The 11035-nt window shown below is 35.6% G+C and overlaps 1 pseudogene; it reads right to left on the bottom strand.

Annotated features, from left to right (window-relative positions):
• Window positions 1-1228: 1228 nt before the first annotated feature.
• LOC149180573 (2,3-bisphosphoglycerate-dependent phosphoglycerate mutase 1-like) overlaps window positions 1229-11035 on the bottom strand; it is a 50954-nt pseudogene continuing 41147 nt past the window's right edge.

Raw genomic sequence — 11035 nt, 5'->3', positions numbered from 1 at the left:
ATATCATACCTTTTAAGGATCCGAGCAATCTTGTCCGTGGTTCCTTGAACATAGGGAAGATGGACACCTAGACGACGCTCTTTTGGCTCTTTTTTAATTAACACATTTTTAGAGGCTTTACGGAAAGCCTTTTGACCCAGGCCTCTACTATATCCATTCTCCACAAAGACATTAAGGAGATGGGATCTCTCCTTATCAAAGCTCTCACAATCAGAGATCCTAAGGGCACGAGTAGCGGGGATGTTAAGAACACCCAACTTCTGAGCAGGGAAATGATGGGAATCAGCATGAAGATACTGCTCAGTATGTGTTTTCTTTCGGAACAAAGAGTTGGAGAGAAAGCCATCCTTATTTCGAGATATAAGAATATCCAGGAAAGGGAGGCAACCATTGACCTCTTTAGATAGATGAAATTGCAACTCTGGGGAGATTCACATGCATATGGATCCGTGGGCCTCGTCCATGTGGTTGAGGCACTTGGATTTCTCTATGGCTGAAGTGGGTTCCACTTCTGCAGCCATGGTAATCCTGTACAACCCTTTTTGACGAAGGTATCGAACCATTTGGTCCTTCCATTCGTGATAGTTGTATGGTGTTAGGATCAATGCTTTGGGAAACTCCATTTTTCTGTCAATCTTCAATCTCCAAGTTGTAATACCTGCAAAATAAAGTACTGATGCACCTTTTATCTAGCAACCTGTGGGCTCTGATACCATGTAAATGTGTTAGAAAACATGCATAGATGAATCTAGCTAGTAAAGGTTGAACACACAACTTTCCAGAGTAGAAACACTAAAAGAAAATCGAAAGAACAAAAGAATGATTCATTAGAAAATAGGTTACAATGCTCATGATATAACATTACTGGGTGAGGATCCCAAGGTAATGCACCATAGTGGTGATCAATGAGAAGACTCAACACCTACAACAAGTTCCAGAGAGAACTAGCCAGTTGCGGAGTGAAAGAAGGTTGCAAATCAGGGAGTAAATCATGCAGAAGAACTAACCAGTTGCGAAGTTAAAGAAGGAGAAACTTAGGGAGTAAATCATGCAGAAGAACTAACCAGTTGCGGAGTTAAAGAAGGAGCAAATCAGGGAGTAAATCATGCAGAATGAATCTTGCATGTAGTCCCATGCTCTAACTAAGTGTCCGCATGTAGGTGTGTATTACTTCCAACATTTCGCTCTGGCTCAGTCTCATGCTCAGTCTCAGGCTCGCAACAGAGACCTACAACAACTCATCCAAATTTTGCCTGTAAAGAGCCAAATTCTGCATCACACCAATTCATGATGACTCAATTTCTATCCACAGTAACAAAGATATATTAAAAGTAGTTTCAATATATTCTTATTAAGTTAACATTAGCATAAATCAATGACATTTTTGTGGGACAACTAACACTGTAGATGAGATGATATAATGAAAGATAAATTATAACTTTGTAACGGCATAAAATACAGCTTCTAAAGGTCCAATAGAACTTCCTTTTCTAAGAAATTTGCCTTCATTGAAGATATAAAGCATGGGGACTCCGGTGGATAGCTCAAGACTTATAACCTGTGCTATTGAAAACTTCAAGTCAACTCTGATCGCTAGAAAAAGTTGGATAGAACAAAAGAAGAATATCATAATCCTAAAAGAATTTGTAATGAAGAGACCATAATCTAGAGGCATGTTATATGATCAATAGACCTCCTGAGAAGATAACTTGCCCAAATACATTATTATAGACCGCAAATAATTTCCATGAGCAACAATCAACACATTTTTCCCACAATGAAGTTGAGGCACAATCTGTGAAGGCATATACCTAGATGTTACAATGTCTCCTTTGCTCAAAAGAATTCAAACAAACAAAACAAGAATTATGGTGGTTTTCATTATGTAGATAATGGAGGCCCCAATCCTCTAAGCAAACTACATCCATCCATACAGTTATATTTAGCGTGGTGTGGAAGTGATGTGAGTCCAAAGGAGATAAATGGCCAATAACGATTTCACAAATATTAAAATTGAATTTTCCTTATGACCACCAATTCAAAAATATAAAGAAAAGAAATCCAATAGACACTGACAGTCATATCTAGCTACCATTACCACTCCGTAAAAGATCAGTAAAAGAAAATAAACAACTACAATGAAAGTGCAAGCAATTTTCTATAAATGTTCTTTGAAGTAGGAAATAGCTCGTTTTGCACACAGCTCAAGGCTCTCACCATTTGGAGGAGGGATATCATAATTACGATGCCATTGATGGACCTTTTCCTTCCAAAATCTATCAGTTGTCTCTTGTTTATTGAGGCCTTGCAATTCACCATACCTACATTTCATTGAAAATCTACGCTTGGAATAGTCATAATAATTTAGAAATAGACCTAATCAACAGTATATGATAAAATAAAAACACGAAAAAGAAAGTCCAAAAGTATTTTACATGTGCTCATTGAGTTGCCAAGCTGTTATTACTGGAATAGATTGTTTCTTAGTATCTTTGTTGTATAGTGTACTCCATGCCTTTCCCTACTAAGTCTCATTATGTATTATCATTGGTACCTTAACTAATTTCATTGAATTGTTCAAGCTTCAGTCTTGTAGCACATCATGATAGAGTTTTTCTGTCTAAACTATGAAAACCAGACGTAGAATCCTTCTAGTAATATAGTCAGATTATATTAAAATTGTGGGCAACTAGAAATCCCCAAAGTTGTAACCTTGCCATGATGAGGACCAATGTTGCATGAAACAGGGATGCTTTTTGGAAGCAAAGTGTCTCATAAGCACACACACACACACACACACACGGGCGCACACACACACACACACACACACACACACATACACACACACACACACGGGCATACACACACACACACACACACACACACATATACGACATTCATTGTATATCAATTATTAATAATTCAAGCATCAACCATCTAGATTCTAGTAATTACAAACATACATCAAATTTTTAAGCATATCACAAATAACAGAAGGTAGAAACTTAGGAAGTATCAAAATTTTAAGCATATAACAGAAAGTAGACATTTATAAGATAAAACATTCAAATAACTTATCTAGCAAGTGAGAAACTGTCAACACGAGTCATGACCGAATAATAATGTTTACAAAATAGCCCACCTGGCCACCACCAACTGCACAATGAACTAGGAAGACTCCAAAGTTCAAATTCATAACGCTAAAGTCTAGCATTCTAATCTATCATCTATAGACTCCTCCAAGATACTTCTTCTTCAATCCTCCAAGCTCTCCTTCACTCCATCCTCAATCCTCTCACAAATGTGATCTCAAAAGCTTGTTATCTCTTCTCTTCTCAAAGCTCAAGAAAAAGATGAAAAAATGAGGAAAAGAGAGGAGGAAGAGGCCTTTTAACTTCATCTTCCCTTTCCCCTAACTCGCCCTAGGCCTCACTTAAACCACAAGTCAAAAAAAGAAAAAAATGCACCCACAGAACCATGCAGGTGGGTTCCAACACTGCTTAGGAACCGTGCTCACAAATATGATCTCAAAAGCTTGCTATCTCCTGTCTTCTCCAAGATATCTTCTCCTCTCTTATCCAAGATCAAGCCAAAGATGAAAGAATGAGGAAAATAGAGGGGAAGAGGTCTTTTAACCTCATACTCCCTTTCCCATAGCTCACCCTAGGCCCAACTTAAACCACAAGGAGAAAAAAAATGTCACCTGCTGAACCATGTAGAGGGGTTCGAGAACGGTTTTGAAACCACAGTGGAATTGTTCTAGGACCACAAACAGAACCATCATGGTTCTGCAGGTCTAGGAAGCACATTTTTTCAGGCAAACCATGCTTCCAAAATACCACTTTGTGGTTTTCCCACAAATCTGTACAGGCTTTGGTTTTGGGTTTTGATCCATGAGGGGTGGGGGGGACAGTTCCTGAAACACTGATTAGGACATCCACAATTTCCCTCCAGGCTCCGGGACAGATTCACATCATCATATGCCCACTTCCAAAGATCAGTTCAACATAATTATATGTATTATGGGGTTCAATAATAACTGAGTTCTCTAACATGTGAATGAAAATTTTAATCAATTTATTATGTTACTTAAATTTGATATTCAACGAACATATAAATATTATTTCTCAGAATAAAAAATGCATTTAGTAATAGAAGAGATAAGAACCAAGTTAAAACCTACTTTCAATTATTGAATGTCAATTTGCAATAGACAAATGATATAAAAGTATAAGGACCTGCTTTTCCTAGAACCATAGTTTAAGAAAAAAAACAAATCAAATCGAACAACAAATAAGGGACTCACTTTGTGTTGTTGAAACCATCTTTACTATGATGATCAAAATTGAGGGAAAGGTTAACGATATCAGAAGTCAAAATACAACTTCGTTTATATTAAAAAGCTTAAGGCCTAAAGGAGCACATTTTCTAGGCAATTCAATTTGAAGACAACTTATTTAAAAAATAGGCAACTCTAGTTTCTCAGTTGCTAGATCAAGCAACATACCTTTAGCATACTAGAAAATCCAAAAACATTTTGACATTTCCACTTCATTGAATAGAATGACAAAAATTGTTAGCTATCATTGAATAGAATGACATGTATGACAGTAGACTATGTGTTGTATGAAAGATGTCATTCAACCCAACTATTTTAAAAGAGTTGAGACTGAAAATGATCTTATCCAAACTAGAGAATGAACACATATGTATTTTTTCCCTTGCAACTTCTAAAGCACATGGAAAATTTCCTGATAACGAAGTTATAACCACTTTGGATGTTATTAATTGTGTTAGCTGGGAAGATTTTTGTAATGAAATCCCATATAATTGAGCTAATTGAGTAGAAATAGCAGATTTGGATGAGAATTACTGCAAAAACAAGGGAATAGGAAGAAGAATGCTTCAAGATCGATATGCATTTGCCTGTTTAAATTTGAAAAACAATCCCTTCATTTTCTTTCATTTGTTAACAAATTACTTTCCAGCAGATGTCATTGAAAATATTTCTGTACCACGATATTGTATTCGCACTGCCTTTTATTTTTATTAGCTAGCTATTTAGCTTATTTCCTGATTTAGATAGATTAGTGATAAGATTTATTTTCACACTCCTGCTATGAATTTACACTGGCTATACTTTTGAGTTGCATCGACCTATTTATTGAGGTCATTTGTGGGACAAAAATAAAATTATCTTATCTTTATCTAAATATCTATTATGAAACCCCACCATTTACTAGTGTGAAGAGAGTCCAATAGTGAAATGGATCTCTGTCCAATTCAATGAATGTAGTTGTAAGTGGTGTTTCCCTTGCACAACAGTGAGGGACTTGGGGCCATAGCCACGTAATGAAGCGCTAAATAGTTTGGATGACATTCAATGTATCAACATTGGAGTTAACTAAGAAGAAAAAGAAACTAAAAGAGAAACTAAAAGTATGTTAAGGACTACTGCACACATTAGTCTATTTTACATTTTAAACAGAGTATGCCTTATTTTTCCCACAATGATATACATGTTTTAGCATCACTGAAAAATTCAAATTTTTCAAAATGTGAAAATATAAACCATAAGTAATAACACTTTTAAACACCTACCCTTTCACTTCATACTAGGGTGACTAAATAAAATAGAGAAGTGCCCAACAAAAATTATTTAAGTCGTCTTCATTTGGAGATTTTGGGTGCTAACCTTTTTCCTGTGGTGTTGAGTCATTGCAAGCATAGCAGTCATCTAAGCCTGAACCAATGCAGAAGTAAATATGACGTCAATGGTACATCAACACACCCTGTAAACAATATTTTCTCGTTCCACAATGACTCTCCATGATGAATCAAAATCAAGTTTGCTTCAATTGCAAACCTAAAAAAGCCAAGAAATGAGTTGGAATTAATGATAGATCCACCATATAGACTAGCTCATTCAAACACAATTTCATGTTTGCATCATTAAATCCATTTTTTATGAACTATAAACTGTTATTCAATTTCTAAAAGAACATGCACATAACATAGATTATTAGTTGAAATAACTAAATAAGATGGAAACACTATAATATTTCATTATGTTTCTCTTTCAAAAAATAAGACATGTTTTTGTTTCATGGAAAAGACGTGCTCCATGGAAAGCCAAATGTAAAGTGTTTGGGTTCAAAGGAAGTTGTTGTAAAAAATGCGCTCAAAATGCCAAAATCAGAAAATGAAAGGTTTCCATTCACTGGAGGCAGGGCTATTAGGGGACCATCCAAAAAACAAATAGAAATATGATCATAGCTTCAAATAAGGAGAAAAATACATGTAAATTCAAACCAAAGAATGCAGAATGGCCAAACTACTCAGCCTGCCAAATTCCCTGGGAATCTTTCCAGTGATCTTGTTACTCATCAAAGAAATCCCTTCTAAATTGTTGTAATATGCAATTTTTTCTGGTATGTCCCCTATTAGAAAATTGTTGTTGAGGATCAAATTCTTGAGTTGGATACACCTGCTAAGCTCATGAGGGATCTTTCCCTCCAACCCATTGAATCACATCATCCAATGTTTCAAATTCTTCAGACGACTGAGCTCGGGAGGAATCTGACCTTTCAAAGAATTGAGACTTCGGTTTATGGTTTTCAGCGTAGTGCGTTGTGCTAATGTAACAAGTATTTTCCCTATTATGAGGTTATTTGAGAGCCTAAGCTCTTCAAGAGCAGATGCACCTAGGAAAATTGTAAGCGGCAATGTCTCAGACAATCTGTTGGAACTCAAGTCTGCAACTCTCAAATTCTTGCAGCTTGAGATCGATGGCTCGAAGGGTCCTGTATTGTAATAAACTATTGTTGGAAGCATGGAGAAAAAAACAGTACATGACTAAGCAACAAGGCCCTACTGAAAGGGGGATGCATTATAAATTTTATTTACAAAGTGGCCTCAAATTAAAATGAAATTACTAAAAAAGTGAGTCGTCTAACAAGGGGATTGAGAAGTCATGTTCTAGGAAAATGTAATTCATTTAGGAGACCCAATCATGGTGCTCGTGGCTTCCAAAATATTTAGCGGCCAGACCCTAATGGGGCTAGACATGAAGTTTGAGCCCTCGCTTATGGAAGAAATAGAAGAAAGTAACAGAGAATGTAAACGAAGAACTTGTGATATTCATGGTCGTGAGTGGAAAATCATTTCTGCAGGCCACCCCGAGAGAGCCAAACCTGTAAAATAGACAAGTGACAGTCATTATATATCTATAGCAGAGAAGTGTATAGCAGGCATTATAATTATATAACAGAGATTTTGTGTAGGGTTGTTCTTCACATTCCTTACTTGGGTTTCTTCGAACACTGATGGCTCCTGCAACAATCATGGTCGCGATCACTAGAAAAATTGTCTGTGATGGCATGAGAAAACTTCTAAAAAAATACAGTGAAATGTCATTTTTTGAAACCATTTTAAACCCCAGGTCTTAAAAATCGCAGCCATTGTGGGTGTCTTGAGCCGCGAGGAAAACTGTAGGTCTTTGAGAGAATATGGTCACAGCCACTATGACTCTCTCAAGTCATGTTTTGAACCCTACATCTTAAACCAGTTGTGTTCACAATCGATGTGACTCTCTCGGGCCATCAAAGAAACCTTGGAGAAAAGTTAAAAACCCATTGACGCGGATTGAAACACTATCTATGAATAAAGCGTGGAAGTAAGTGAAGTTATATATGGAAACAGTTGGACATTTGTAGCAAAGTACATAGTCATTTTTCATAAAGACATGTGGGGGAATGAACCCTTGTATGACGGGGAGGGGCCTCACGGATGTAGTCATTAACCATCGTAGATATGTGAGTTGTAGATCACAAACCCTAAACTGAGAGTCCCCAAAACCAAAACCCATCCAGCAGTGGAGTGATTAACTAGGAAATGTTCCAACTAACATACCCTAACCAACTCATCCGATGGTGCATAATATTTCAATCGTCTAACACAATATCGACGGTGCTAAATGGTACAAAGTGGCAGCTTGGGGTGTTCTTCCCAGAGGAAAACGCCTTATAGCGTAAATATATACATATAACATGTCGTACGTTATAGGGTTGTTTTGGTTTTATATTTATATTTATTCATTTACATTTGATATATCTATATATATATATATATATATATATATATATATATATATATATATATAAGTCCAGCATGGATTTAGGGTGTAATATACACAATATATTATGTGAGGTTTATAAATGTTTTGGTTATGTTTTAATTGATATAACTATAGTTTGTGGACACCTCCATTGCCTAATATGTAAGTGAGATTGTGGTTTTGGTTGGACTGGGGAGTATGGTGGGCCTCGAGGCGTGTTGGAAGACTCATTCACAAGGCAGTTACAGCCAAGAATTTCCTTCATCGTCCGTGAGGCCATTCCTATAGGTGGAAAAAATAGAAAACTAAGAGTGAAACTAAGGTTTTTTCCCATGGAATTGTGTGTGTGGGATTTTATTAACATGATCCACTTTACCATCAATGACTACATTAGTCTTTGCCTGTGGTATTTGGAAAAGATTGGTTTCTTCCCATGGTACTGAGGAGATCATGGGACTATAAAAGAGAAGTGAATGGAAGTCATTTGTGTGCATTATATGAGCAATTCAGTGAAAGTTTGTTGAAAAGGAATGCACGAGGGTGCATGGATATGATGTAGCATTATGATCTACCCTCTAATATAATTTTTGTGGGTGTAATGGAGGGTGAATGGAGTAGATCTCTATTGGAAGAAATGAATGAGTTATTTTTCTAAATAATGTGCATATGTCTATGAATATTTTGTTTAGATCTACCCTATTTATATTAACTTCATAGATCAACGTTAGGCAGAGATCAATGAGATGTTTGATAGTATGAGTTTCTTATTTGTTACAGGGTTTTGAGATCAGTTGCAGTGACTTTAGGGAGTGTTTTGTATATGAAGTTTTCATTGATTTGAAAGATTGTTGAAAGTTATATGCAAAGACAGATGATAAAGAGTATGCAATATTGTTATGATTTATTTTTGTAGATAATCGTCTTGTATCAATGAAATAAAGCCTTTTTACTTTGAATATTTTTTGGTTATCTGATATTAGAATGCACGACCAATCTCTTGACTAAATAGACATAAGGTTTATATGTTGCTACTTGTCCTCTAATAATTGATTTGTTGATAGAGAGGTCTACAACCTAGGGCATAGGTTTATATACACAATTGATAGTGAGAAGTTTCTTTGTCTAATGAAATTATATGGTGAATCTTGTATGCTGGAAGTGACTTGAAGACAAAGATGAAAACAATGTTTCTTCTTATGCTTGAGTCTATATATTGATGTCATGAAGAGTATGGTTCAGTCCTTGATTATGATTTGAATGATGACTGCGGTTTTGCAGAAATAAAAGTGTGACTTGTCTTATTATATATGGCACACTTGTATATGGATAAAATGAAGAGATCCAGTATGCTTGCAAGATTATTAATTGAATTTTTGTTGATTTACATTGTTCATTTGAATCTCATAATGAATGAGATCTATTTGGAAAAGGCTTATATGTTTTAATTATATGTTGTGACAAGGGATAATGTTGTTGCTTGTCTTATATTTGAAGTTGGTTGTCATCAAGGATTACGAGCATGATGATGGTACTTTGTGAAACTCGAGTTTACATTGAGATTGGTAGATCTTGTTGGGTTTTTATTGTTGCTTGATACTATTTGATAGTGATATAACATAAATCATTAATGACTTGTTTTTTCTTGTTCCTTTATCATGATGTTGATGTGATGAGCTTGTTTCTTGACAGTGATATTGCATATTGAGATATGATTTAAATACATTAGATGGCTTGGTTGTGTGCAAGGAGTTGGACATAATACTTGAAAACGTATGACTTGGTAAATGGTATTTTGTGAATGGGATTTGGCTTTACAGTTGACTTAGTATTTGGGTGTGGGTTCTAATGATGATTTGATGAAGGATATTGGCTTGAGTTGATATAGTCAGAGTTGATGGATATATGGCTTGGCAGTTGACAAGATTGGTTGGTTAGGGTTTGACATGGTACTTGATAGGATTTGGCTTGGCATGGCTTGGCAATGTTATGGCTTGGTTGACTTAGTATTGACAATGTTGTTAGGAAGGTCCGCATTGGTATATATTGGTTTGATTAGTGATATTGTTGCGGAGGTCAAATTGGTATTCAATGGTTTGGTATTCAATAATTGGTTATTCAGTGATTCAGTGATTGGCATATTGGTATTCATTATTCAATAATTTAGTATTCAGTTATTCAGTGATTCATTGTTTGGTATTTTGGTATAAGGTTAGTGTGGGTGGTGGCCTGCATGTTTTTGATGGTCGATTGAGATAGGTGGATCTAGTGGGAAAATTTTGAAACGTGGTCCACGAAGGTGCTAAGGGTTGTAGCCTTCTGTAAGGGAGTAGGAGCTGGTAAACTTGATCAAGGAGTAGGAGCTTCCTTCCAATAGGTGCTAGAGAATTTGTGGAGGATGTAGCCTCTTGCAAGTAGGAGCCTATGTGATGGCAAGAGTCTGCGTGAGTACAAAATGTAAGAAGACTTTATATAATAAATTAAGAAGGCATAATGACAACAACAGTGGTTTTCTACCATGTTGGGTTTCCACCTGAAATTTAGTGTCCATATGAGATTGTTGTGCTTTATGGTTTATATGATTTTATTCTTAATTTGGATCATGTGTTACTTCTAATGAAATAATAGTCCAATATAACTGTCAAAGGAAAGCATAAGTTAAGTAAATTTAAATTGGGACTGAAATATTGATTCACCCCACCCGCCCCCCTCCCCCCCCAACAATGTTGCTAACACATACATACATACATACATATATATATCTATATATATATATATATATATATATATATATATATATATATATATATATATATATATATATATATATATATATATATATATATATATATATAGATATATATATACTAGAATTCCTAATATGGGTCATGCATATTGTCCATGTGAGAAAGAAAAACAATA

Source organism: Pinus tabuliformis, chromosome 3_2 (assembly GCF_031772625.1).
Source record: "Pinus tabuliformis cultivar Carrire ecotype Pingquan chromosome 3_2, CPIR1, whole genome shotgun sequence".
Taxonomy (NCBI): domain Eukaryota; kingdom Viridiplantae; phylum Streptophyta; class Pinopsida; order Pinales; family Pinaceae; genus Pinus; species Pinus tabuliformis.
Note: the sequence above shows the minus strand (reverse complement) of the source record. Positions and strands in the feature narration are given on the sequence as shown.